The sequence below is a fragment of the Tenrec ecaudatus genome, chromosome 6 (assembly GCF_050624435.1).
Source record: "Tenrec ecaudatus isolate mTenEca1 chromosome 6, mTenEca1.hap1, whole genome shotgun sequence".
Lineage (NCBI taxonomy): Eukaryota > Metazoa > Chordata > Mammalia > Afrosoricida > Tenrecidae > Tenrec > Tenrec ecaudatus.
The window spans coordinates 99,220,885-99,247,630 of NC_134535.1; the positions used below are offsets into that span (position 1 = coordinate 99,220,885).

The 26,746-nt window shown below is 43.7% G+C and overlaps 1 protein-coding gene and 1 non-coding gene across 5 annotated transcripts in view; both read right to left on the reverse strand.

Annotated features, from left to right (window-relative positions):
- BICD1 (BICD cargo adaptor 1) overlaps positions 1 to 26,746 on the reverse strand; it is a 228,890-nt gene that overhangs the window by 137,528 nt on the left and 64,616 nt on the right. The gene's annotated exons all lie outside the window — the stretch shown is intronic.
- Positions 1,802 to 1,946, reverse strand: LOC142452141 (small nucleolar RNA SNORA67). The gene has a single exon (XR_012785182.1). It is a non-coding gene; the product is annotated as a small nucleolar RNA SNORA67 (small nucleolar RNA).

Consider the following 26,746-nt stretch of genomic DNA (forward strand, 5'->3'; position numbering starts at 1 on the left):
TTTGCTGATGCTGTACTAGTCTGATATCCTTCCTCAGGGCCTGACCTCTCCTGATAACATGTACATCAGACAAACTAAGTTAAAATCATCTCGGGCATAGGGACCTCAATACAACCCTCTGGATGAGAGCGATATTTAAAGGAAATTATGCTAGATCAAGGAAAAAGTTTTCTTACTTCGAAAGGACTCATCAACAGAGATTTCCTTTCAAAAAGGAGCAGGTCCGTAATACTGCAGGAAAGAAACGCGAGTACGTGCTTTTGGAAGCCAGAGTGTAATGAGGGAGCATCTGAACTCTTGAGTTAGTATCATTATCGCCGATCTTCCAGACAGAAAAAACCAGGAATGTCAACAATGTTAGAAACTGAGAAATAAACGATGTCAAAGGGGACGGGGGTGACCAGGTGAGATGATGAGAAATTAAATTTAAGATGCTTGTCTAGAATCACAAATCCAATAACTGATGAACCCAGAGTTTAAACTTAAAGACTCCTTTGAGATGACTGTTTTAAAGACAACGACTGATGTGGACTGGCAGGAGGGAGGGAAAGGGGTTTGTGGCTGGAGCTGGCAAGTTCAGCAAAGGCTTGTAGGGAGGAAGATGAAGTTCTTACTCAGAGACTATCAGAAGCTATGAAGTGGGGGAGGGGAAGCAGATCATGGTGCCATCCAAAAAACTGAAGAGGAAGTACGAAATGATAAAATAAGTGAGTTTAGCGGAGTGTCTCACCCACCACTTTAAAGGCGAGTGGTAGGGGGGAGTGTGGGCTGATAGTGGAGAGCCAGTCCAACAAGCAGGACCCACCTCACTACAAAACATGCTCTCTCACAGCACACAATTGTTTGCTATGTATTACCAAGTAATGTATGTGGCATCCATCCCTGACCCTGACCCTGACCCTGAGTGTGAAGAACTTTCGGGCTCCTCATTATTTTTACTTGTATTTTTGAGGCATTTCTCAACAAGCACTGCCTTTTAGTCATCCAGCACAAAATTATCAAGTCTGTGAACTTCACCCTCCACCCCTAAAAATGTAAACACTGTTTGATAAAAGAGACTGGATTTGCTTACCCACCTTGTTATAATTATGGTAATATGATGTTTGTGACTTCGTTGATCTTATTCTAATGAACCTCACATAATATGTAAATATATAAATCGTGTGAAGTCTGATGCGAGTCAGAAAGAAGCACTTGGGCTCAGATACTAAGATATTTTCCTCGGTGAGACAGTAAGATAAAACAGCATTTACAGCAGATTGGTTTTCAAAATCACAACGCATGTTATTCTTCCACATATGTTCTTGTCAAGCTATTTGCCCAGGTGAGCAATAGCTTGTTCTAATAAGAGAGATGTTTGCTCAAATGAGCAAACTGTTTGTCCTGATAAATTGATTTGCAAGAATTTCCTAAAGCAAACAGCGAAATGATTTATTAATTTACAGGCTCATTTTCCTAGACAAGAATTCCCTGGAACAATGAGTTAAATAATATTGACAGGTGAGTTCAGTTCTCACATCTCATATTCCTTATGTGAGTAGCAAATGCTTTAGGATAAAAATTAAAACCTGGCTGAACTAGAGGGAATGCTAGTCACAGGATTTTAGCACTGTCTGAAACATTAATGTTCACTAGTCTAAGATTCTTAGTTCACTGTAGAAGAAATCAAGACCTAGAGAGTTTCCATTTACATCGCCAGTTAGTGAAAGTAGCCAACATCATACAGAAAATGTGGCTCTTACTCTAATGTTCTTTCCATTACATGACTCAGCTCCTGATTTTATTTTATTTTTTCCCTGATCTCTGTAGGCTGCCAAAGGAGGGCCAAAGGAGAAGAGCAGTCCTTTCACCCAGGGACATCTCGGGCAGGCCATATGCTATTCCAAGCTGCTACTTTCCTGAGAGGGGCACCAGTTGGTCCCTTGGAAGAGGGAATCACCTTGGAGCAGCTCCTGATTTTAAATGGTCCTTTAAACACAGAGAAATGTAATTAGCCCTCCTAACACTTGGCAACGGCTTTCAAGATCCTAGGCATCTTTACAAATGGAATACAGAGATTTTAGCAAAAACACAGCACTCACAAAGCTGCTGACACTAATACATCTAAAATACCCCTCAATCGTTGTGCCCCATCTCAAACATCATTCTCTACTTTTTCATCTCCTTTCTTATATTGCAATGGCTATGCAGAAGTCACAGACAATATTAATGGTTATAGGGTTTATTAAGGACATCAATAGGTTGTGATGCATGTGAGAAATACTCGTAATTGTTGTTCATCAGAACACATTCTGAAGTTCTCTCAAAGCTTCTAATAATGCCCAGAGGGGATACCACTCCATTGTAGGCTCAACCTACAGGCATTAAGCTCCACTTCCAGTTCCACAGAATCCAGCTTCCTGAATAAAGTGACCAGAGGGACCCCACTCCAGTAAGCCTCAACTTGAGGGCACTGAGCTCCACGTCCAGTGGTCAGCAAGTCCAATTCCCCTAATTAAGTGCCCAGAGGCACTCCACACCACAGATCAGCCACCTGCACAAAAAGCACCGGCGTTCCATGTTCCAAAGGCTAGGAAGCTCACCACTCAGTTCCATGCTCTGGTTTTACTGCTATTCCTCTAATGTCACCGTTGTATTCTGGATTCGGGAGCTTCACTGTGAAGGGATCTCAGGGTCCAGGAGACATGCCCCACTTTTGCTGGTAGTGAAATCACCTCTCCTGTTTATCAGAGGGCTCATTTTATACCCAGCCATATGGCATTTCAATGAATTCTATTTATAATTACTCACAAGTGAATTCTATCAGTGTCCCTCTCCACATTGTAAGCCATATCCAAGCATGTAAAAGTCATTTGGTGGAGTGCCACATTAAATAATTCACTGCCCCTGCATCAATGAAGAAACCCAGAAATGTGAATGCATATTCATTTTAAATTTACTTTGTATCATTCAAGAATACACTAACACGTTGGCAAACATGTCCAGACCACCATTCATTGTTTTATACTCTTATTTGTAAGCTGTTGACATGGGTCCCCATGGTAACTCATATTAGTAAATAACCCTGAATAGTTCTTCCATGTCCCAACTGTCATCATTAAACATTGTAAGGTGAAATCACTTTGTGGTAATATTTATGACATATAGAATGGATCCCTGGTGGTGCCGAGGTTAATCATTCTGCAGCTACCCAAAAGGCCGGGATTCACACTCACCAGTTGCTCAGTAGGAGAAAAATGTGGCAGTCTTCTCTGATAAAGATGATAATCTTGGAAACACTATTAGACGGTTCTACTGTCCCATAGTCACTACAAGTTGGAATCAACGTACAGTTTGTATCAAATCTGTGGAATATGTTGGTCTTGCAGTTACAGCTATTGAGTTCATTGGAAGACTTACAGTACATCACACATTCAAACTCCCTACTTGTGGGGCACTTCTACACTGTCCTTTCAGGTCACCATGCGGTAAGACCCACTCAAAGCCAGTTGCGTGTTGGGGTTTTACAGTTGCCATCAAGCCCACTGACGCATGGGGATCCTCCCAAAGATGCAAATGGTAAGCACTGAATTCTACTTGAGGCGGTGGCTGTTCCAACGTTGCAGACCGCACCCCAGAAGGCCTCGTGATCTGCTTCTGAAAGGTTACAATCGTGCAAACTGAGGCCAGCCCTGCACCAGTCTCCACGACTGCATACGCAACAGTCTCCAAGACTGCAGGGGTCCTAGCCTGCACCAGAGAGACCCCACAATGTGAAGTCTACTCCACAGCAACGCGCGGCTTTGGTTGTTGTTGGGTTTTCCCTTTGTAATAGCTAATTAAAAACAGCCGCGGCATGTGTCTGTAAAAACAGAATGCATCTTAGAGCAATGAGTATCGTGAACCTGAGACATCACGGTCAGATGGATCAGCAGATTACTTCTGCAGATCTGCACACAGGACTTCCAAATCGGCTCAAGTTTTGCTGAACTCATGAGTTATACATAAAGAGAAAATTTCAATTACACTAGAATTGCTAGGTAGCCAGAACAGGGACTAGGGGGAGGGGGTTATCGCCCCAAAAGCTGCATAGGACCACAGAAAAGGGGCTTCAGGGAAATCAGGCAACCATAGACACCTATGGGAAAATCCAGAACTGAGCATGCTCAGATCCAAGTCCCCTAGGCCCAGGTGAAAGGTTCACCTGGGTGCACAAACTAAACACAAGCAATATTACACCACACAGGTATGGCTAAACGCAGCCATTAAGGTTCGCCAATACCCTCAACCATGCCTCCCGGCTAGTGGGAGGGAAGGGGATATAAGCAGTCTGCAGGCCCCTTTATTTTTCTTCTCTGCTCTTTGTGCGCTGCAAGCCGAGGGGAGGCGGAGCTTCCTCCCGCGTGTGGGTGCGGACGTGCTTGCGCCTGCGTGCCCGCTGAAGACCCACTCAAGACCTGCACCCTCCCGGTCCACAGGGGTTCCTGGTTCCGCACGCGTGGTTTTGGGCTCCTGTTCTTGTATTCTTTCCACGCGGTTTTTCACGTGCAGCCTTGAACTCCTGTGGTCTCCCACGCAGCCTTCCTTGTGTGCCTTCCTGAAACAGCGCGTACTTTTTGAAACTGTGATATCTGAAACTCCCCTTCCCGTCATAAATGTCACTTGCATTACCAGAAGTGCTTCTGCCGCGGGAATTCTTGCAGCGGTGCCAGGCAAGAACCGAGGTATCCCAATCCGGAAACCTAGCATGTTGGTGTGGCGCGACTTGGATAAAAACCCTCTGAATTCCACCTTTAAGGCAGCCGAGCCTGACCCACGTGACTCACATTCTCAAAGAGATCGTGTGATACTTTTTCCAAAGTTGTCTTCAATTTTAAATGCCATATAAGGAGATAAGTGGATAGGAAGGAACTGTATACATTGATTAATATGTGTTTATATGCACTGATTCTTTTCAGATGAATTCACCAGGATCAATTAAAAGGGTGCATTCTGTCGAGAACGATGTCCAAAAGACAAAGACAGAATGAAAACTTTTCACCACATTCTAGTTCATATGTTTCGGGGCACCCTCTGTCCCTGGAGCGGGCACAAATCTCTGCCTCACTCTTGGGTGCACCCTTTCGTGCGAACCTCACCGGGCAGCGGGATCAGACTTACAAGGCTTGCCTGCCATTTGATCCAGCAGCCTCTGCAGGGGGCCAGGGCCTTCTCTCACGCCACGGCTTCAACCCTGCCCTTTGGAGGCACTGCCAGGAGAGCCTGCTCTACGGGGCCACGGACAGATGTAACAGTTCTCTGATAAGATGGCTCCTGGAACCCTCTCCCGACCACCCACTGCGTGTCTGCCTTCCTCCGCTCCCATGCGATTCCTGCTTCCGTGTTTTGCCACGTCTGCCTCCTACTCTGCTGTGCAATTCGTGTGTCCCCGTTTCGCTATCTGCACCTCCTGAAGCCTTTTCCTATGATACCATCTGAAGGCTCCCTGCGGGATCTGCAATCTGTTCCACCAAACCCTTATGTCTTCCTCTGCTTTTCTGGCGCATTTCACTCGTGTTCCCATCTTCCTTGTAACCCCCAAACTGCTGCTTATCCATGCTGTTTAAATTGGTTGGTCTCTCTGCAGGATACCTGTTCTCCATGCTTTTTATCCTCAGTCTCCCGACTTCCCTGCCATTTTTGTAGGATAGCTGAACATGCCATCCTCTGCTGACCTTGCCAAGCCAAGATGTCCTCTTACGAGGCGTCTCTTGCTCCACCCACTGGGGTACCTGGGGCCGGGGACTTGCTGGTTAGCCATCCCCTTCTGGTCCCTGGCAGTTTGCCTTACCCCATCCATTCTAGTTCATCTTCTGGTCCGTTTCCGTTTCCCAGGCTAGTCCCGCCTAGTTCTCATGGTCCCTCCAGTTTGCCTCTCCACCCCATAACTCCATTCTGGCTTTCCCCTTGCCCTTCTGGTTCTTCCAAGCACGCTCCCTCCAGCTTACAGATAAGCCAGATGAAAGGAAATGCCTTGTTTTCTTGAGTTCAGCTGTTTGGTTTTGGTGTTTAGTCCTTGTTTTCCTGCCAGTTTGTGTTTCCATTTGCCAAGCTTTGTCACAAAGAATTTAGGAAGTAAGGTCACTAAACAATTGATAACCCTGTTGTTTCCAAGATCATTCGAGGCTTTTTTAGCACAGCTGTGCCTCCTGACATCACAATGGATGGACCCATACATCAGGTCATTTACATCCCTGGTACAATTCCACTGGGTCAATAAATACCCAGCTAAGGGCTGCAATTTCCCTAGAATTGACTGCATTCAGATTGAGTCATTAGGTCCCCCACCCCCACCCCGCCTCTGCCTTCAGAAGTCCTGGTGTGTCACCCATGCTAGTGATTAACTCCTTAGTACCCAAATGCCTGGCTTGCTGTCTAGAGAACAGTCACGGCCTAGCCAGCCAGCTAAGGCCGGGTCCCAACACCACCCAAGACGGAGGCGTCTGTCCAAGGTAATCAATCAGGTTCCACGGAGTACTGGAACCTCTGGTTAAGGACCTTGGGGCATCGAGCACTCTAACCGTTTGCTATGTGTTTTATCAATGTGCAACCAGGTGTCCATCCCTCAAACAATTCCTCTGTACCATATCCGCTCTATTGTTCCAGATGGACCTGCAGATGCTAAAAAAGTAGAAACTACCATTTGTCTGTAACTCTGGCTACAGTGCATCCGAGGTGATGGGAATCCTGGCCAAAGCAATAACACACTTTCCTTCCCTCCTCTACTATAGCCAGAACCTAATATAAATAAAGCAGGGGAAAGTGGGCGAAGTCCCTTATGTTCAGGCGTTTGTTCCAAATGTACCAAGAACCCTGTAAGAGATCCTGAGGCTGAGAGCCTCTAAGCCCCTAGCCCAGCAACACTGCCCTCGGTCACTGAACCTACATGGAAGGAAGATGGGCCCATCAAAATTCTACCCTTGATAAAGGCAGCTTGGCAATTTGGTCCTCAGACGATTCATAAGCTTTTCACCTTGATTGCATACAACCCAGAACAGTACATAGACACCATTCAGCACCTCACCCAGGCCTATGACTTGGCTTGGAAATATGTAATGATAATTCTAGGATAGATTTTGACAAACAGAAAGGCAAGTACTAAAGGAAGCCAAGAAATGTTCAGAATGTTTACATGTGATAAATGATAGGTATCCAACAGGATAAGCAGCTGTGCCTCCAAAGGACCCCACCTAGGATTACAATGATCCCACTGACCAGTGGACATGGGAACATTTTCCAGTGTGTATCAAAAATGGACTACAGTAAGGACAGCAAAATGCCATCAACTACACCAAAGCAATAGTCATTAACCAGTTGCTTAATGGAAGTCCTGTAAACGTCTTGGAGCAGCTGCGAGAAGCCCTAAATAGCACCCCCTGGTAGACTTAGACTCATAGGAAGGGCAAGTCATACTAAAAGACACATTTCTCACACAGGCCACACCAGACATTCAGAAGAAGCTCCAGACGTTAGTGCAAGAGCCTGGAGGGGGAGCTCTCCTAGAAGAGATGGCCACTAGTGCCAACACAGCCTTTTACAACAGGGGCAAAGAGCAAGGCTTGGACTCAGGAGGAGAAGGAAAGATGCAAGATATTAGCCTCCATAGATAATCAGTGCCCATCCACTGCCCCCCAGGATCCAAAGACCCTGCACAGGGTACAAAGTGCCATGTGTGTTGGCATGTGGGCCACTGGGCAAGGAACTGCCCTACCAGAAACAGGCCTGCACCTGCTCACGCTATCATTGTAAATAAACTGGCCACTGGCAGCGCTCTGCCCTATGGGAAACCAAGATGAGAGTGGTCTGCTGGTGAGTTTGCAACTGCAACCTGGGCTGCGGCAGCCCAGCCGGATGGCCCAGCAGCATTGCTGCCACTGGTCTGGAGCCCCAGTTGTGCATGGATGTGACAGGGAGGACAGTACACTTTCCCTACTTAGTGCTGTCTACTCTCTCCTAACCTCCTTCCTCAGGCTCCAAGCAATAGCTTGACACTTAAGTATAGCTTATCATCTGCTTGATGGCTGGAGACCACAATCCTCAGGGCAAGTAGAGAACTAACCCTCAGGAAGTTGACACGAGAAACTCAGATGAACTGGAAAGATGCACTGCCAATAGCTCCCTTAAGTCTCAGAATTGTCCCCACAGAAACCTACATGGTTAAGCCCCTGTGACAGTGGGTCTTAACCTTCCTAATGCCACGACCCTTTAATACAGTTCCTCCTGCTGTGATGATCCTCAACCAAAAAATCATTTTTGTTGCTACTTCATAACTCTTAATTTTGCTACTGTTATGAGTTGTAATATAAATATCTGATATGCAGGATATATTTTAATTGTTACAAATTGAGTATAATTAAAGCATGATTAATCACAATACAATATGATTTCATATTTTGAAATATTAATGCATTTTGTGATGGTCTTAGGCGACCCCTGTGAAAGGGTCCTTGGACACGCCCCCAAAAGGGGTTGCAATCCACAAGTTGAGAACCACTGTCCTATGAAGTTTTATATGGGCGACCTTTCCTCATAACAGAGGCAGCTGTAGAAAAGGAAGTATCCTTAATACAACAATATGACATAAGAATAGCCAATGCCCCCACAGAAGAATTTACTTCAGAGGACAGCATTGAAGCTACAGCTCAGGGAGAGGGATGTTTGATCAGACCACACAGGAGCAAGAGCAAATGAAGGCGGAAAAAGAGAGAGTGGAGCACATCCTGGCCCACCAAGTCCTGAGGACGATATCCCTGCTCAGAGCAGCCAATGCACAGAGAGGATCATAGAATCGGTCCCACTATGAGACACGATATCCCTCACTGACCAATAGCCCTACAGGGGACAACACTGGAGACACAGTGCGGGAATTGCACCTGATCTGAGCCCACCACACCGAGGCAAAGCACTAAGAGTGTGCAACAGAACATCAAGGGGAGCAGAGCAGGGAGTACCAAAAATAGACTTTGGGGCCAGGGCTTGGCTTTCCATCAGACTCGACTGGAAAACACTCCTAAAGGTCAACAAACAGACCTTGAACTATTTACAGACTTTTCTCTTTTTTGTCATTGGTTTTATTGTTGTTTTCTTTTGTTGCTTTGTTTTGCTGTCATGTTTTTTGTGCAAATTATTATCTTTGCAGGTCTATCTGGATAAGATAGGCGGGATAAACAATCTGGAGGAGAAAACAACGGGACCGATGGTTCTGGGGGGACACGGGAGAGGGGGAGACAGGGAAAAGGAAGTGGGTATTAACAAACCCAGGGACAAAGGAACAACAAGTGATCCAAAATCGATGGTGAGGAGGGTGTAGGAGGGCTTGATCAAGGGCAATGTAACCGAGTGGAATTACTGAAACCCAATTGAAGGATGAACATGTCAGAGGGACAAGAGGAAAGTAAAAGGAAATAGAGGAAAGAATTAGGAGGCAAAAGGCATTTATAGGTCTAAATACAGGCATGTACATATGTAAATATATTTATATATGATGATGGGGAAATACATCTATGGGCATATATTTATAGGTTTAGTATTAAGGTAGTAGATGGACATTGGGCCTTCACTCAAGTATTTCCTCAATGCAAGAACACTTTGTTCCATTAAACTGGCATTCCATGATGCTCACCTTCCTGACACGATCACTTTAGACAAAATGGGTGCATAGCAAATGTGGTAAAGAAAGCTGATGGTGCCCAGGTATCAAAAGATATAGTGTCTGGGGTCTTAAAGGCTTGAAGATAAACAAGCGACCATCTAGTTGAGAAACAACAAAACCTATATAGAAGAAGCACACCAGCCTGTGTGATCACAAGGTGTTGATGGGATCAGGTATCAGGCATCAAAGAACAAAAATCATATTGTGAATGACGGGGAGTGAGGAGTGGGGACCCATAGCCCATCTGTAGGCAACTGGACATCCCCTTACAGAAGGGTCACAGGGAGGAGACAACCATTCAGGGTGCAGTATAGCACCAATGAAACATACAACTTTCCTCTAGTTTTTTAATGCTTCCTCCCCTCCCCCACTATCATGATCCTAATTTCTACCTTACAAATCTGGCTAGACCAGAGGATGTACACTGGTACAGATAGGAACTGGAAACACAGGGAATCCAGGACAGATAAACCCTTCAGGACCAATAATGAGAGTGGTGATACTGGGAGGGTGGAGGGAGGGTAGGGTAGAAAGGGGGAACTGATCACAAGGATCTACATATAACCCCCTCCCTGGGGGATGGACAACAGAAAAGTGGGTGGAGGGAGACCTCAGACAATGTTTAAGACATGACAAAATAATAATAATTTATAAATTATCAAGGATTCAGGAGGAGAGGGTGGGGAGGGAAGGGAAAAATGAGTTGATACCAAGGGCTCAAAAGTAGAAAGCAAATGTTTTGAGAATGATGAAGGCAACAAATGTACAAATGTGATGACACAATGGATGGATATATGGATTGTGATAAGAGTTATACGAGGCCCCAATAAAATGATTTTTAAAAGAAAAAAAAATAGCCAATGCTAGAAGGCATTCCATCAGTTTGGGCTCATCCAGGCATAAGGGGAAGAAAAACCACCCCCTTTGTGCCTCCCTACAGACTTATAATTCTTATAAAAACCTAGAAGGACAGGTCCCCAAATTCCCGGCTCCAGCCAGTCTGTAAGGATCCATTTCCCATAATTCACTGCCATTAAAGTCCAAGGACAAAGTGCACAAATCCACCATTAACAGGTAAAACTCTGGAAGCCATTGCAGGATTCCTTCAGATGCAAATCAAAGAAAGCAAGATAAGCACACCTGTGAACCATTAGACAGCCTTACGGTGGTGTTTCTTCAGCACCCTGAGACAGATACGTGCTCTTCAGAATACCTCAGACCCACACAGTCTTAAGCTAGTAATTTTATGACACAATTCCTGTGTAAACTTGCAGGCTAGGTCTGTCAATCCAGTGTTAACAATACTCCTGAGATGTCCTTTGGAATCTTCCAGTGTAAAACTAACCCACACTTCCATGGGCATTGCTGTACAACAGCTTTTGTGCTAGCCTTTTTTGTTTCTTCCAGAAGTCACCAGATTACTAATGACACTGAGACAAGACTGCTAACCCTAGGATCACCAGGGCCTGGATCACCCCAACCTCATCGACCGTGGGCCCCTAAGGGATGGCAAACCCTCCCAATAGAGTAGGAAGGAAGCAGCTAGAAACAGTTGTCCCCCAGTATCCCCAAAGATCTGGTCTATAGTCCTTCAGTGGGAAATGCTAGATAGCTAGAATAGGAACAAAGGGGGTGTCTCTCCAAATGCCTGTGTAGGATCACAGTAAAGGGGTTGCAGGGATATTAGACATCCATTAGACACTTATGGGAAAATTCAGAAGTGACCATGCTCAGACCCGAGTTCCCTAGGTCCAGGTGGAAGGCCCACCTGAGTGACTAGACAATAGCCATGTTACATCACATAGGTGCACCTAAACACGGCCAATAAGGTCGGCCTATACACTCAACCACGCCTCCCTGGCCAGTGGGGAGGGAAGGAGATACAAGCAGACTGCAAGGCAGGCCAATGCTCCCTACCCACACCGCCCTGCCTTGCTCAGGTGCACACTGCAAGCGGAGGGTGAGATTTCTCCTGCTTTGAGGTGCGCACACACCTGTGTGCTCACTCAGGGACTGCCCCCTCTTGGCCCCTAGGGGTGTCATGGTTCTGTGCGCATAGTTTTCTGCTCCTGTTCTTGCATTCTGTCCGTGTTCAGTCATGAACCGTTTGACATTCACTCATGAACTGCTTTCCTGAAACAGCACAGTACTTCTTGTGCCTGTAAAAGCTGAAACTGCCCACTACCTCATGAAAGCCACTTGTATTACAGAAAGTGCTTCTGCTGCATGAATTCTTTCAGCATTATGAAGCAAGGACCAAATATCCCAATCCAGACACCTATGTCCATAAATTCCAATCATATGTAGCAATTGCTAAGCCAGCCAGCCAGTGAAAAATACATTTTCTGATAAAATCATTAGCTTAGCTCAATCTGAAAAAAAAATACTCCCATGAAGAGTTACAGTCTCAGAAAAGCGCAGGGGCAGTGAGTTTGGAATATATGTCAGTAGGGTGACTGCAGCTCTCGGCCCAAACTCCTTTTTAAGAGGACGTTTTTCCTGTCAAATGCTACTACTCAAGCAACAAAGACAACAAGAACCCGAAACTCTAACCTAGGGCATTCATGTTTGTTAAACTCACTGTATTAACTGACTCAACTATAAGGGAAAGGTGTCTTAGCCAGGTAGACAGTGTTTTCCATAACAGAGGTTTTAGATTAGAGTTGAAGTAATACATTACTTTACCTTTCAAGTACTAGAACTGACCTGTTCTACATTCACTGACAGGCCCTCACGTGACTAAGACAAGTATTTCTAAAGGACAAATGATCTCTGCAGGGGCAGCCAAAGTCTCCAGCTCCCACCAATCAACCTTTCCCTGCATGGGTCTGGGAAGAAGGGCAGGGAAGATTCATTCCAACAGGACTCACCTCAAATTTTGAACAGGCTTCCCTGGAATGCCATCCTGCTAAGTATAAAATGTGCCCGTTGAGTAACAGGAGGGAAACTGTATTACCAGCAAGAGCAAGGAGTGGGGTTTACCCTGTGAACCTGAGATCCCTGCACAGTGAAGCTCCTGGATCCAGAAGATAGCTGTAATCTCAGAGTAGCAGCAGCAGAACCAAAAGCCAGAGCATGGAACAGAGTGGTGGACGAACCAACACGCAGAGCAAGGGAAGCTGAGTGCTTCTGCGGCTTAATCAGTAGGGAAGGCAGTAAGCAAAGCAGCCAGGCACAAAGCATCTCTCATGGTAAACAATGGAGCAGGGGACCGCAGGGAGATAGTGATTTGGAAACCCCTGGAGAAATTTAAGTGTAGATCATTGTTTCCTGTGAACACTGAACACCTGCTTTTTTTGGTCATATGGTTTGGAGTATACAACTTACTTGGTTGTCACTGGGTTTTTAAAGCAGTTTGGAGTTAGCAGACCCTACTGGCCCCTTCTGACTCAACACTTGCAGAATACACTTAGTTTCTCTTGTATCAACCTGGTCTGTCTTTGGCTGAAACAGTCACAAGCAATCCAGGCAACTTGTTCCCGGCAACATTTCCACTGAGGCTCTTTCATCAGCAGAGTGTGGGAAGCCTGGCCTGACGTCCCTGAAGGTGAATTAGGTGCTATGCTTCTGCCCATGGTGTCATGTACTGCCTGCCAGCAGTACAAATCCTGTAACTACTGATATTCATCTGTTTCCCCACTGCCTTGGGAGTCAAACAAAGGCAGGGCGACCTTCATACTGTCTCTGGTGCTTAGCACCATGTCTACATTAGCCCAGCAGATTGTTCATTAATTTTGATGGAAGGGATTCATTGAATGCGTTCTGAGTGCTAGAGGTTGAAATAGCTCCGCATCTATGAGTGAACGAGCTTCAGAAATGAAAGAAAGGAAGGGAGGAAAGCAAGCTCTTCGAATCCTAGAGAATCTTTACGATGTTATCACCAGGGGGTGAGCTGTCCTAATTTCTATTGGGTTTAAAGAAGCTGCTTACATGAAGACTGAAGAAGAAAGAGCTCTCAAGTTTGATAATGACCTGTTGGATTTAACTTCATTTAGCATGCTGATTTTGAGCTACCAAGATACTGTCACTGAAAGTGGTGTTGGGAAGAAACGCTCAGTTCTCACTTGTGAAAACCTGTACAAGCTGGTTCCATTATTTATTCCCAGAGAGATAAAAGGTAGACGATACTGATACCACAATTAGAAAACGCAGCAAACAATAAAGTGGGGAGGGGTAAAAAGAATAAAGGTAGAAACATTATTTGAGGTTAGCATAGAGCTAATATAGAAAGCGCTTATCATACTGCTATACATTTGATGAGCAATGGTAAATATACCAGAGGCTTACAATCAGTCAAAGCAAAAAAACCAAAAGCTAATTAATTATACCATTGACAATGTCCTTATAGAAGAATGTGTTTACGGGAAGCACAGCTGAGCCTGGTATCATAACCAGCAAATGAGTCTTCCTGAAAACTTCACAAAGCAAACTTCACAGATAAAAGAGCTCATTCTCAAACAAAGTTCCTGTGGTGTGCCATCGAGTGGATTCCAATCACAGTGGCCCTACAGGAACGATCCTGTAGAGTTTGAGGTTGTAAAAAGTACAGCCAGAATTCTCCTTAGAGGCAAGGATGGTGAGACTCGTGTCATGCACTTTGGACATGTAGGAGAGACCAGTCTCTGGAGAAGGATAACATGTGTGGTATGGGGCAGCGAAAAAGACAAGATGGACTGACACAGCGGCTGCACCGATGGGCTCAAACAGAAGAACAATTGTGAGGCTGGGCAGAACTGGGCAGTGCTTCATTCTGCTGTCCATGGGCTCGCTATGAGTCAGAACCGCCTGGATGGCACCTAACAGCAAGGACATCTGTCAAATAAGACTGTCGTCTTTTTCCTGGGGAGGAACTAGTGGGTTCTAACCACCAACACTGCAACTAACAGCCGAGAGCTTAATCACTGCATCACGCTCTCAGAATCACCACGGTCAAGGATGAATTTCATACTTTGCTACCCACCCTCACTTGCTTTAGTCAGGATCTAAATGCACCCCAAAATTCCTATTTTTTCGGCTCCCCAGGTAATGCTAATGATCAAGTAGGTTTGAGAACCACTGAATCTCTGAACAATGTCTTCCATGTCAATAATCCCTTTTATAATATGAATCTTAACGGCATTAAGCGTAAGCACACTTCATCTGAGCACTTCAATGAAGGGCCAAAATCATGTGTATGGTTTCATCCAGGGTTTAAATTTACATCTGAAGTACTTCATATCCTTGAGAAAATCCTCTATAAATATTACTTTCCTCGAGCAACTTTTTAGAGTGTTACATAGCAGCGAATTCAAGATTATTCTGCAGGGGTGGGGAGCAACAACCACTCACCCCTGCAAAGGTACTAACCTTGTACTTGACAGTTGATCCACGAAGGAAACCGGGAAAGAGGTAAAACTTTCTTCAGTTTAAGGATGTGGAAATGGAGCCTCAAAAAGGTTAAGGACCTTGCCAAGTTTATAGACCTAGTGAGTCCCAGACTAAATGTGATTCTGTGCTATCTGCAATGTTTACACTATAGATATCTAGGGGGAAAAACAAAAACATTGCATTTTTAAAATAAAACCATTGGGTCTACATTGTGTCCCATGTCCACTGTCCTCTGATATTTTGAACACTCAGCAATATTAAATGATCTATAATCAAAGACTTAATTTAAGATGCAGTCTTACAGGTGCTGGTCTTAATTCTTTCCAGGTTGCACCATTAGCTCTCACCCTATAAGGAGCAGATCTTTGTTTACAGAATCATTTTCATTATGGTAACAACTCAACACTGGGTTTTTTTTCATAGAAAAATTAAAATCACTACAAAGCCACTTGGTAACAAGACATAAGCTGCACATGCCCACACTAGTTCCCTTTCAAACCAGCATCTTTTTACTTAAAAAGCAGGAGGCCCCAAATGTTTGACTTCTGTAGTCCTCGGTTTAACGCCACACTGCATTTGAGGGCAGCTAACACATGATGTCCTTGAAGCCCTCATTACTTGGTGATATCAGAAACAGTATGTCCACATTTTATTAAAGCAGAGACTTTGGAACTAAGTGCTCTGGATTTTGTCATCTGTGTGACTTTGGGGAATTCATTAACCCCTCCACTATGAACTGAATTGGGTGCCCCCAAAATACATGTCAACTTGGCTGGGTCATAATTTTGCAATTATCTTCCCTATTGTGGCCTGATGTCATTATCCTTTGTATCATAAATCCTAACCTCTGTGATGTTAATAAAGTAGGAGTAAAGACAGTTATGTGATTGAAGCAAAAGACAATCTACATAATTAGGTTATATCTTGGAACAATTTCTTTCAATATATGACAGTGATGAAGCAAACAAACAGAGAGGAGAAACCAAGAAAGCAGAGGCAGGACTGGAGCACATCTTATGGAGCTGGGGTCCAGCTCCGCCGACAGCGAAGGAAGCACTCATTCCAGGACACGTGGAGAGCTCCAGGAATGGGAGGCCCACACATTTTATAAGAAGACAAGATCCTTTCTCCAGAACCTCCACAGATAGTCTTCCCATAGAGCGGGAGTCCTGTATTCAAACACCTAGTCTCCCAAGCACTGAGAGAACACACTTCCTTTGCATAGAGCCACCCACGTGTGGTATTTCTGTTACAGCAGCGCTAGGTCACGAAGACAACCTGGAAGCCTCAGGTTTCTTGTTTTCAAAATGAAGAGAGTACTCTGAATTTGGTAACATAATTGTGAACATCAACTCAGATAATCCCAGGGGGGCCCATTATTTTAAAATTCTATTTTCCACACATTTTTGAAGCCCCTTCATATTTAAAAGCATTTACATCTTTAATTAACATACTGCAACCCTCATTCGGGGAATTGAGGGGACTGGAGGTGAAGGAGGAGATCATTTACTGTCAAGAGACCTAGTGACCTTTCTCGCCCCAGAGAGGGGTTTGGGGCTCAATAATTCTCGAGGGCAGTTTGAATGTTTATAAATGTTGATTTTTTTTCTAAGATGGCCAAGATATCCTGCATTGGCAAGCCAGGACCCAAGAATCCAGAATGTTAGGAGGAAAATAGAATCTGTTGTGATCACAGCTCAGTTGTGAGCTACTACAGAAAAAGGCTCTATGTCAGACTCTTTAAGGGATCAGGTACTTCTTATCAGACTAGAGTAACTTTGCCTAGGAAATGGTTGGCACAGAGTGAAGAGATCCAAGGGGGAGTATAGATGGGAATCTTTAAAGAAATCAGAATCAGACCACAGGATGCATCAGAGGAAGAACCAACTCCAGAATCATTAGTGGAATGTGTGCCTGGTGCCTGTTTTCAGACATGTGAGTCCTCCCCATTATGGAAGGTCAAATGCTGCTCAAATTCTTCCAGAGGACATTAAAGGGCATTTCTGTGTGGAATGGAGAAAAAGCAGAGCCAGGAAACAAATCCCAAGCACTTGACTACAAGATCCAGGGAGGACACCCCATAGGTTATTGGAGCAGGGCATGAAAAATCAAACCAAGTTCACTGTCATGGAGCCATGGGGCTAAGTCCAACTAATAGCAAACTTACAGGACAGGGTACAGCTGCCCAACTGCCCCTGTGGGGGCCTGAGATGCTAACCCTTTCAGGGAGTAGAAAGCCTTGCCCTTTTCCAATGGAGTTGCTGGTGGTTTCAAACTGCTGACCTTGTGGTTAGCAATCCAACCACTAACTGATAACCCACTATGCCACCAGGAAGTGGAGAGCAGGGCATTATAGATGACTATTGGACCCAGGAGCTCAGGGGCACCAAAGTCTGCTTCATAGTTACTCATTACCCTCGAGTTGATCCGCTGAACTGCCACTGTGTTTCCAAGACCGTGACTCTATATGGGAATAGAAAGCCTCATCTTTCTTCGGAGGAGCACCTGGTGGTTTCGAACTGCTGACTTTGCAGTTAGCAACCAAACCACTATGCCACCAGGTCTCCTACCTCATAGTGTTAACACTTCCTAAAGGAAGAAAACATGTGGAAAAGAAATTCAAGTTGGGATGCAAGCTGAGTAAGTATGAGCTTGTTCCTTTGCTCAGTGTAAAGCATGATTCATAAAACCTTTTGGAGCCAAAGCGGAATTACTAAATTTAACTCAATTCTTGCCGAATTAGACTGTTGTTTTTATTCACTGTCTTCATGATAATCTTGACAACCCCCTGCACTGTGGATATGTTAATTGCTGTAAATCCTAGAACTAGAAGGTCATCTCCTTATACTGCCCCTGTGGGTCTCTGAGATTGCCAGTCTGTAATGGAGGAGAACAGCGGTTCTCAACCTGTGGGTCGCCGACCCTTTCACAGGGGTCACCCGATTCTTAACAGTAGCAAAATTACAGTTATAAAGTACCAATGAAAATAATGTTATGGTTGGGGGTCACCACAACATGAGGAACTGTATTAAAGGGTCGCAGCATTAGGAAGGTTGAGAATGACTGGGGTAGAAAGTATCTTTCTCCTGAGAAGCTCTGATGGTTTAGAACTGCTGGCCTTGTGGTTAGCAGCCCAATGCTTAACCATTACACCATCAGGGCTCCTTCATGACAAAAATGTAATAAAAGAGAACTGCTTTCAAGATCTTGAAGCTGGCCTTATCAGAAGTTTACCAGATCACACTAAAGGTTTTGATTAGCAAGATGTTTCAAGGGAATGAAATCCTGGAACCCAAATCAATCTTCACACGTTCCTGAATTATGTGGTTAAACGTGTGTTAACATCTACCAGTGGTGTTTTCCTAGCCCACCTGAAAGCTATAAAACTAAAAATTAAGAACCACTGTAATTAATTCCTGAAATCATACTGTAACTTGATGCCCAATCATCCAAAAAAAAGCCTATTTTCCACCCCAACCCCTCCTACTTGTGAGTCAACTAAAAATTAAGCAACCAAACAGCTTGTGCCTGTTGACTTCACCTGGTGAAGAACACGGTCATTGGAGTCATCGGTTCTCACTTGTGCAGACTGGTGTCCTCCTGAATCTGGATGTAATTGTCTCTGCTCTACGTTGCTTTTGTGTTGTTTGTTTGTTTGTTTTTCTAAGTAAGTCCTCTTCGATCATATTTTTAAGGCTCTCTACATTATTTTTAAGGGGCATCTTCCATTTTTTAAATCCCTGTTACAAAGACAGCAATTGCTTCAGCCTACTATACAATTTCCACACACAAGAAATTAGGATTAGAGTTAAGAAAAAACTCTTGTTTATTCTCACAGTTTTAGTATAGCACAGATAGAATTGACAAAATTTAAATGGACTCCTTTACTATTCAATGTGTCATACCATTAGATTTTAAGCAGTGAGTGGCTAGCACAAATAGGAAGAAAAACAATTTGCCTCAAAATGCATTTTATCTATTTTAGAAAGGGATCAATATTTTCCTGTCAGGTTCAACTTCAGTAAGTATGAATTGATAAATATACCAATGACATAATGCTTCTATATTATAATGTATACCTGGTCTAAAATTGCTGTGATCATTTATTTAAAATATAAGTGATCATTAATACAAAAAATAAAATATATTTTCTTAAAATATAAGTGGGCATGGCACTGGAAATATGGCAATAATGGGCTTCTCCACAGAACTGCTTAATCCCTTGAGATGTGGCCGGCTGTTTCTAAAGAAGTGCCACAAATTGCTTAAATAACAGGGAAAGAATGCAAAGCAAGGTCCCTTTACTATAGGCAATACCACCTTTTAAAGGCTATCTTCCTAGAGATTTGTTTATATTTTGTTTAAGGAAGTCTCATTGCTGAATATTTATATGCCCCAAATCTATCCCTACCAAGCACAGATAAAATGGCTGCTCTCGGTTAGAAAGTGGAGTTCTAACTAAGAAATAGTTATTGTTTCCCTAAAGTGCACTGTGAACCCCTTAAGGGAATATGTAATGCAAAAGCCTTCATGGCTGTTCCTCCCTCCTCCAGCATGGGGGAGACCTGCTCTTTCTGCCTGCCTAATTAGTTGTTGGACGTCCGTCCCAATGCAGGCACTATGATGCAGAACCAGTAAGTGGACACCGATTTGGATTGTCATTACTGCTGTGCCGTGGGATTCCTGCTGTGACAGTCCACTCACAAGCTGGGGTATCTGCAGTGGGCACTCCAGTTTGAATCAGGCCAAAACAGATCAAATCCTAGTCTTTCAGATCTACAAATTAGGATCTAATGTGCTGACCTACCAAATTGGTCAGTTCTCTTTAACCCTGGTCCTACCCGGTCCTAGTTTTCTGTACCTTTCTGTACAGTTAACACTGTAACTTAAGACCTGTAGTCAAGTTAAAGTTGCAACAATAAGGATGAGCACTAAAGGCATGTGGACAATGCCATGGCCTACGATTTCCTACCATCTCCCAAATGCTTACTCTCGATTCTCTCTGATTCTCCTTCGTGCTGCGTCCAGCGGTGATCTCTTGGTATTATAAACCAGTGAATATTATTCTGAGAGGGGAGACACATGAAGTGCTGAAAATTTGGTTCTTATAATCAGTATGCCTACCATGTAACTAAAGACACACCCAAATCGCATGAAAGTATACCTACACTAGGCAGAGTATCATTTAATAAAAAGAATGTAAATATATTCATAATTCACACTTAAAAATAACCTGTTTTTTTTCTATATGAAGTTAAAAAGCAAACACTATCCAAGATGGCATAATCATACAAAGAGAGAGAGAAAATATATAACCCTCAAAGATTTACACATGAATCTTCACAATAGCATTGTGAACTAAGTTAAAAGGCCACCAACTGGGAAATGGACAGAATGTGTATGGACATCAAAGGTCGCATTCTTGTTAAGCACCATGAAGTCTATTCCAACGCTACACATTGAACAGAGCGCGGCCCTGTCTGGGCTAAGCGCACAACCGCAGTGCTGTCTGAGCCCACGGCTGCAGCCACTGGGTCGTCAGGGCCTCAGCAGGGCAAGAAAACAGTCTGAAAGCTGACTTCTGCTGATGCTGCAATAAAGTTATAAAAAATTACTAAGCATGAAGAGTGAAAGGTATGATCCATTGAATATACATAAAGGTAATAAAAAGAAAGTTCAGAGGAAAATTAGGGACCTTCTGAATTCAGAGGGAGCAAGAATCCAAGAATGTTAAAAGTTTAGTATGGGTTAGCACTGCAAGGGAAAGGAGTAGCTTGTTGAAGTTTTGCTCAAACCCTTATTAAAGGAGGAAATGCTTTGTTGAAGTAGCCTTGGTGGTGTCCTGAGTTACACATGGACTGTTACCCACAGGATCAGCGGCTCACACCCACCGCTGCTCCAGCAAGAAAACACGCTGTCTGCCGCATAACGATTCACCGTCTCAAGTTCACAAGGCAGCTCTGTTCTTTCCTACAAGGTCACTGTGAGTCTCCATCAACTTGATAGCAGTACATATTATTTTCCTTAGTCTTTGCTTCTACTTGAAAGCTAAGAACAAAAGAGTAAGCATGGTAGGTATAATCTATCTTACACTTAACTTCAAAAGAACAGGCTAAAAGGAAAAATTGAACTAATAAATTATTGCAAATAAAAAGTGCTATCACATCAGGACTAAAAAAAATCAAGACCTTTTCGCTATACTAAGAATATACAAGTAGGAAGGGAAATTGTCAAGATTCCATTTATTAAAAAAAACTATAAAATATTTAAGAAAGACACAATTCCTATATGAAGAAACTATAACATTCATATTGGAAAACGTTAAGAAGTACCTGAATAAAAAATAAATAAATGAATGAATGAATGAATAAATAAATTTAAAAGAAGTACTTGAATAAAAGGAAACACATTTCATGTTTGCAAATCAGAGATTTAATGCAATTCTAGTTAGAATCCCCACAAAATTTTGGGAATAAGTGATCTGACTGATTTATAATTACATATATTTAAAAAATTAAAATCTGAAGATAACCAAGAAAATGTTAAAAAACAAAAGTAATGCAGTCTATACTTGTTACGATCTCTCTATTTTTAAACTTGCTTTAAAGATGCCGTTTTCCAGCAGGATGTTACTGGTCTAACTGTAGGACATAGATTCGTGGAGCAGACTGGAGAACCAGGAAAAGCTGTCAGTACTGACAGAGCTGGGAGTTCACCGCACTGCAGGCACAGGGGCTTGATGACGCTGACACTGTCACCGACCCAACTGAAAGACAGGGAGTCCAGGGCGAATCCTGAGGATTGCTTAGAAAGTATCCTTTTTTTAATTTTAGAAGAAATTTAAGAATATTTGTGTGATCTAGGGATCTAGTAGACTTTTTATACAAAATAGAAAATAAAGAAACTAGAAAGGAAACATATATCCATTAGATTGGATGAGTATTATTTTAAAAGCACAAAATAAAAAGAGAAAAAATAAAAATTAAAAAATAAAGGAAGGAAGAAACAAGGCAGAAGACAACCTATTTTCGAGACAGACAAAATATGTTACTAGTCATAAATAGACAAAGAACGCCTACAAATTCATGAGAAAAACAATGAACCAGCCACTAGAAAAAATGTGATGACGTCTTTTTATTCCTGCCTACAAACAAGTTTAGGTCGATGTTCTAGATCGTTGTGTAAAAGCAGTTTTAAAATTCTGTGGGGAGAGGCAGCCTATTCTTTTGTTTTCATATGGAAAACGTCTGGAAGTCTTCTTCTAAGAGGCTATTTGTGAAATAAGCCCTTCCTACGGAATTCACAATCGCTTATGCCACAAATATTTATTGAATTCCAAATATGTGCAAGTGCTTTCAAAGACAGTTTGATGAATATATGTATTATGGTATAAAAAAAAAGTCTGAGGAAGTTTTCAGAAAAAAAAAAAAAAAGCCAGACTTACCCCTGGTTTGTCACTAGCCTAACTCACTCCATATTTGCCTGGTTCCTAATCCCAGCCTCCAGGGAATTTTCCTAACTTTCTGTCTTGTTCAAAGAGATACATACATAGTGCGCCATCATCTGGATGACTCTGGACAGCTCTGTCTGGAGGGTCATAAAGACATCGAAGGGGAGTGCTTGTGCATCATCAATGTTGCTTATTGTTTAATAAGATTGTTATGGTCAACGCTGACATTGTGTTCATTTATGACTTGAATAAGGGAAGATGCCTGGGAACGTACATGACTCCCCTCAAAATGCCTTTTACATTCCAGTATGCAAGTACATAAACGCTACGTTTTTGTCAAGCCCCCCCAGCTCGGTCATCTTCTAATAAACTTCTCTTTTTCCCTCTCCCTTGGTGTTAGTGAATTGACTAAGCTGTTCCAGGACAGGAGCCCTTACCAGAGGTAACTGAATCAAACCAAGCCAAATTAAATGCCTAAAAATTTCTAAAGTGCTGAAGAGAACCAGGAACAAGGAATTGGATGTTGCAGGCTTACATGTTTGCTCTGTCGTTACGCTTGAATAGAAAAAAAAAATCAGGAGTTAAAACTAGACGAGCATGATGCTAGAGCATCGGTTCTCAACCTGTGGGTTGCGACCCCTTTGGGGGTCAAATGACCCTTTCACAGGGGTTGCCCTATTCATAACAGGAGCGAAATGATAGTTATGAAGTAGCAACGAAAATAATTTTATGGTTGGGGGGGTCACCACAACATGAGGAGCTGTATTGAAGGGACACAGCATTAGGAAGGTTGAGAACACTGCTCTAGCAGTTTTAGTCCCTTTTTAAAAACAGAATATTCATAAGAACAATTACTTAAGCTAAATTCTTCAGAGATGGTTGCTGAGATTAGTTGACACCCAGTTTATCTCCGCAACTAGTGCTGAGACAGAGCAGGTGGGCAGAGCATGAATTTCCAGTGTCCCAGCGGAACGTACCACTTAAGAGTCAGCCAGTGGATGCAGGCAGTTGGAACGCTGCCCGAGCAGTTGGGCACAGAGGTGGGTGGGTGGTCACCTAGGGCATTGTATGCTCCAGGAATAACTTGGGCTATGCTGACAGCTGGCACAATACTACATGGTGATAGACGTGTGGCAACTGGACAATGAATTAACCAAAACAAGTACCAGACCAGACTGCACTGTCCTCCGTATGGAATGGAGATTCATATGATTAATGCCCAGACTGGAAGACCCCTAAAAACAGCATGCTTCATTTGTACGCCATTGAGCATTAGAGGTGGTTGGGTGTGGCTGAGTCGGTTCCGACTCACAGAGACCCTGTGGACACAGAACAAAACATTGCTGGGCCACCCTCACAAGTGTGCTAGTGCTTGAGCCCACTGATGCAGCCAACGTGTCACTCCACCTTGTCAAGGGCCTTCCGCTTTTTAGCCGCCTGGCTTCTTTACCAAGCATGATGTCCTTTAGCACTGGATAGCCACTGGAAAGCATGGAAAGCCTGTACGTGGCACATGAAAAGAACACACAGGAATGGAAGCAAGCCTGTCCCACACACGTCAGCCTCTTAGGGACTACATCAACCATTCATCAGGCTCTGAAGGATCAAGGGACTGACCACTTTGGATTTCCTCAAAAGTCTGAGGCAACAGGGTCTGAATTCTCCGTACCTTTAAAGTACCTGGGGTTGTGGGAAGGGCTTTTAGGGGGAGGCGGGGGTGCAGTGGGAGGAAGGTGAAATCAGCCAAATCTCCTGTAAGCCCTACAGTCTAGATTTCTTATTGCTTTTTCCCTGGGTGCACTTTCTCTTCATTAGTGAAGTAGTGAGATCAGAGTCACATGTGAATTTAGGGAATGACAAGGCAAAATAGCCTTCCTCAAAAGTCTATTTCCTTGCAAGGTTAAGATGTTCAAATAAGGAACCTTTTTCTTTCACCTCCCTTTAATGAGTGTCAGTACAGAACTAAGCCAGCTGCTCTCACTGAGTTCACCTGTGATCCATTTGCCCAGATCAGCAAGCTCCAGTGGCCACTCACACCACCCCCCACCCCCGCCACACCCCGCCTCAGGAAACTCATTGCTCTAGACACATGGGTAGAAAACCAAACAAGAACAACCAGCAAGGGGCAAATTAGTGCTCAAAGTTGAGTAGAAACAACCCTAAAAGGAAAGACAAGAGAGGAAGGAAAAACGATTCAATAAAGGGAGGTGAAGAAAAACTGTCTTACTGTCTAGCGCTCACTTTCAACAGTTTTAGTACTATAATCTTAAAAGACATAAATACACAAACAACAAAACAGGAAGAGTAAACAAACAACTATTCGTGGTATCCCAGTCATAACAGAAATGTGGCATGAACATACTGTTCAGTCCAGATGGTCATGGCCGGGGGTGCCATAGAAGAAGAAGAAGACAGGGAGCGGATCAGCACCTCCCTGCTAGGAATGCTGTGTCTCACGTTGCTCTCACAGAGCCAGCCCACGTAGACAGCTTTCACAAACCTCTATCTTCTCTCCCAGCACAGGAAGCCCACGTCAGAATTCAGGGCATGAGCCACAGAGGAAGGCGGTTTCTGTTGGTTCCGTTCAGGGGAAACCCTTGTCTCCTTTCAGCATCTCTAGGCCTGGAGTTCCTTGGGCATCTCCACGAGCCTGGGCATCTTCACGAGCCTCGGCATCCATCTGCTCCTGGGCCCAGGGCTTCCCAGCACAGAGCCCCGAGATCCAAGGCACGCACTCTACTTCCAACTCCTCTTTCTCTGCTCTCTCCTTTTACCTCTTTTAAGATAAGAGGCGATCTAGGCCAGACCCCAAGGAACACCCCCCTCACATCAGACCAGGGCTCAGGATCCTATGAAGAATATTGTATTCCACCAAGTGGAATGATGACATAATTTCACAAGTGCCACATTATATCACTACAGAACGGCCAAATCCTGGAGATCCAAGGGGCTTCAAAAAGTTCATGGGAAAATTCCTTTAATTTTAATTCCATTTTTCTACCAATGTTTTACAGTCCTCTTGTATTTGGGGGTGCACAATTCAATGTACATCACAATTCCTAGGGATCTAATTTTTGATATGGTTATATTTTGTAAAACCCCAGCACGGATTTATTTCTAGCTCCTGCCACATCTCCGCCAGGAAGAGCATGGTTCATGCCCCCTTCACTCTGAGAGCAGGTTGAGAGCTCTGGCTCTACCTGGAACACTGCCACTCACACTTCTGCACACGCTTTATGGACCAAATCAAGACCAGCAGCCAGGTCCAAGTCCTGGGAGTGGCAATGTTTAGTCCTCTTGCTAAACTCCTGAAAACAGTCAACCATCTTTGTCTCATCGTTTCACTGTTTTAAAAGCCATTTGGGGTAATTCTAGTCTATGCCTTATAGTCAAAGGGTAAGACTCAAAATCTCTGGCCTCAAGTTACCTAAAAAATAATAGTAGCTGATTAATTCAGTGTTTCTTAGCCACAACAAAAAATTGGATAGGAAGGGTCACGGGGAGGAGACAAGCCAGTCAGAGTGCAGTGGTGTAGCAACGATGAAACATACAACTTTCTTCTAGTTCCTAAATACTTCTTCCCCACCCACTATCGTAATCCCAGTTCTACCTTACAAATCTGGCTAGACCAGAGAATGTACACTGGTACAGATAGGAACTGGAAACACAGGGAATCCAGGACAGATGATTCCTTCAGGACCAGTGGTGAGAGTGGTGATACCAGAGGGTGGTGGAAGGGTGGGATAAAAAGGGGGAACTGATTACAAGGATCTACAAATAACCTCCTCTCTGGGGGAAGGACAACAGAAAAATGAGTGAAGGGAGACATCGGACAGTGTCACAGATGACAAAATAATAATTTATAAATTATCAAGGGTTCATAAGGGAGCGGGGAGGGGGTAGGGGGGAGGGATGGGGGGAAATGAGGAGCTGATGCCAGGGGCTTACATGGAGAGCAAATGTTTTGAGAATGATGAAGGTAACGAATGTACAAATGTGCTTGACACAACAGATGTATGGATGGATTGTGGTAAGAGTTGTATGAGCCCCCAATAAAATTATTTTAAAAAAAGAAACCTTTCCATCAACTTAAGAAAAAACTGGATAGGATGATTTTTTGTTTGTTATGGAGGTTATCCTGTGAATTGTAGGAGCATTCCTGGCCTCTACTCACTAGATGCCAGTTGTAAGAACCCAAAGTATCTCCAAACATGGTCACTGGTTGACAACTGTTGGACTGAATGATCTCTAATTCTAAA